A 3,697-nucleotide genomic window follows, 5' to 3' on the forward strand; every position below is an offset into this window, starting at 1 on the left:
TAACAGATTAACATTTACCTTCAATCAAATTTACACTTGAAAGGTCAATTAAAATTCGATAATACTACCCATCCCCGAACAAAGACTTTCTATCTAATGTTAGGTCACGACCCTCCTTCTTTGCTTAATGGATGATTTGATGAAATGGATATATTTAGAACAGCAAAGTTTGTTTGACTGGAAAATCTGCACATGTGGAATATGAAAAAGTTTACAATTATTATCTCGCAACTGATAATTTCTATTTGCAAAATGAAAAATTGCGCATGAAACAAAGAACCGATTATTATTAATCATCAAGTAAATTAAACTGAAGCTGTATAGTTTACAAAGTTGCAGTATAAAATTTTTCATATTTAAATAAATAAAATGTGAAATTATTTAAGTCATTAATTGTAAGCATAAATTATGGGTGGCAGGTCTAACATTATTTTTAAATAAATTATACCTCCTGTTAAAAGGATTTGCTCGAATGCAATTTTTTTTCTATAGTAATGATGGTAATAAAAAATTGGTATGCCACAGAAAATACGAATAAATTTTTAGCTTACAATAGAGTAGTTAAAAGTTCAGAAAAATATAAATTTTTAACGAAATAGTCAAATTTTTAGCCAAAAAATGGATTTCATCAAGATTAAATTTTAAAAAATTATAGAAATTTCGACAGAAAAATGAAGTTAAATTTTTATTGTAGAAAATAATTTTACATTTAAGACATTTATTTTCAACAAAAGAAATAAATTTTAAATCCAAAACAAACGATTTTTCATGAAAATTAATGAATTTACAACAAAATTCAAGTAAAAATAGAAGTTACATAATCAGTTAACAAAAAATTAACTTTTAACTAAGAAAAAAGGAACTTTCAACAAAATACTTATTTCAAAATAATAGTAATAATAATTTTTAACTTAACTGGTGAATTTTCAACAAAAAATATGAATTTTCTACAAACCAAATTTTTTTCCAACAATAAAAATGAATTTCTTTTATACAAAAAAGACAAATATTTAACAAAATAGTTGAATTTTCACCTAAAAAAAAGTTTAAAATTTTACCCTACAATATAATTATATTGTATAATTTTCACTTTTAAAAAACAACTAACTTTCAACCAAGGAAATGAATTTTCAAACAAAAAGATTAATTTTCTATCAAAATAATTGAATTTTGAACTAAAAAGGTAAATTAGCTAGTGGAAAAAATGAATTTATAACTGAACAAAAAGGAAAACGAATTTTCACCGATCAGTTAAATTTTCAACTAGAGATGCATTTTTAACGAGAATGATTAATTTTTAACAAAAAAAAAGTTTTTCACCAAATATTTGAATTTTCTACAAAAAAGACAAATTTTTAATTAAAAAAAAATATTTTTAACCAAAAAGTTAAATTTACAACCAAACAAAAGAAATTTTTAACGAAACAGGTAAATTTTCAACAAATCAGATGAATTTTACAATCAAAATTAAATGTATGTCAAAAGATAAACTTTCAACCAAACATGTATCCTACATTTTCAGTTTAAAAAAGTAATTTTCAATTAAAAATAATCATTTTCAACGTATGAAATAAATTTTTAACAAAATAATTAAACTTTTAACAATAAAAAAGGTTTTTCATCTTAAATGATGAATCATAAAAAAAAGATTTAAAAAAAAAAGTAGTTCCACTTTCAAACAAGGAATTGAATTTTCAAACAAAACAGATCAATTTTCAACTAGTTGTGATTTTTAACCATAAAAGGTGCAAATTTGTAGAAAATTGATGAATTTTCAACCCCAAAAGACGAATTTTGAACCTAAAAGAATGATTTTTGAACAAATTTTTTTATTTTTCAAGAAAACAATAAAATTCCTTGATATTCCCGACCAGTTTTAAATTCCCTGACGTTCTGAATACACTAACCTTTCACACGCTTGACATCGGTGATACCGTTTTTCGATGCATTTCACGTGCAAGTAGCAACACTATATCAAGCGGGTAACTATATTTTGTGAGATACCATGACATACGTGAGCGATATTCAGAATACTCGCAACGCTCGTAACATTCTACCAAAAAGCTATTTAATGATTCTGTTCAATCCAATGCAGTTTTCAACAACCACGAATAAATTAAAGGCTACATACAAATAAAAGTAAATAAAAGGGGGCCAAATTTGACATCTGGGCTGATAAAATATACTGAAAATAATACACTCAGCTGCCATACCAGAACAATGAAGCTGAATGCGAAAGGTATCATGAGAGGTTAACCCCGGGAGATGCAACTTTGTTGCACGAGTTGCAAAAATTAAAACCTAATTTATATGTAAAAATTCGAAATGAACTTCTTCCTCAGGGGAGAATAATTGATGAACTGTCGAAATAAGATGCTGACACTTTGTAATTTGTATGTTAAACTCACGAGTAAAATAATTAAGAGTTTTTCTCGGGACGCTCAGATTTCCGAGAGTCAATTCCACCCGCACTTTGTGTTTGTTATCGATCTGTCACTTCCTATCCTCGTGGAGACAGAGAGGATTTATAGAATTTTTTTTCACTGTCTTATCTCAATCTATAATTGGAACTCAGTTTAACTTTCTTTTGTCTTCCTTCGTCACGAGAAGACAGAAAATAACCATCAAACACTGAGAGGACACGTTTAGAGCACTTTGAGGGCACTGACCATATCTTAACAGTTAACTGGTGGCATGAGCAGAGTACACTGACGCTGTGGAGCGTGAGTTGGCACTCAACGATACAAAACCGAGGCCACTTCATGTCAATTCACGCATATGTGCAACCTGGATGACCTGATGCGGGAATGCGGGACCACGCAACTAGTAAACAAAGAATTGTCGCGGCCGGGTTATTTTTATAAGATTTGTGGTTCGATTTCCATCAAGTTTTGAGGTTAACTTTACGAGAAATCATAGAATGATTAGCAGTCCACTTACGTATTTGATAAGAAAGTTGGGGATTGTCCATATATTACGTAAAACGTTTTTCTGTTGTTTGAATAAAGACGAAAATAATATTTTTATCAAGTTGAAAAGGACACAGCGATATAAACAAAAGAAAAATGTCTTACGTAATATATGGACGATCCCTTGGCAACAATTCAAATGATAAGAAAAAAGCGACTCGTTTCTTAGTTGATAAGTTACTTTAGGAATTTTTTGTTTGTTTACGTTATCGGTTCGAAGTTATACACATTTACTGATACTGAGATTTCGGGTGGCAAAACTGTTTCACTACACAGTCTTTTCAGGACTAATTAATTAAATTTCCGTTATAAAATTTAATATTGATTCGACTTTAATTCATTATAATAAATTGGGAAAATTAATGTGAAAATTAATTGAAATTAAATAAGTACCTAGGACCGGTTTTTTATTTTAAAATTTTGTTCTGACTTCAAATTAGGAAGGCTGGAAAACCGGTAAGATTTAAAAATTTTTGATTTTTAGAGATAAATATTGCTTTTATAATTTAAAAAATCGATTTTTGAATAGAATTCAAAGAATGCAAATGTAAAATTTATGAATATTTTAAGAATCCCGTTGGAGAATGTTTTGCCAAAAACGTCAATTTCGATAGCATTGATAGATATTAAGGGCATGTGACACAGCTAAATACCTATATTACCGATCACAGTTTTTCAGTTCACTGAATGTTCTTTTGAATTTTAGAACTTTTTTTGTGAATAAAATA

General features: G+C 28.2%; 1 protein-coding gene across 9 annotated transcripts in view; it reads left to right on the top strand.

The window, feature by feature from the left end:
- LOC117179763 (AMP deaminase 2) overlaps positions 1-3,697 on the top strand; it is a 95,692-nt gene that overhangs the window by 56,081 nt on the left and 35,914 nt on the right. The window lies entirely within an intron of this gene.

Source organism: Belonocnema kinseyi, chromosome 9 (genome assembly GCF_010883055.1).
Source record: "Belonocnema kinseyi isolate 2016_QV_RU_SX_M_011 chromosome 9, B_treatae_v1, whole genome shotgun sequence".
Lineage (NCBI taxonomy): Eukaryota > Metazoa > Arthropoda > Insecta > Hymenoptera > Cynipidae > Belonocnema > Belonocnema kinseyi.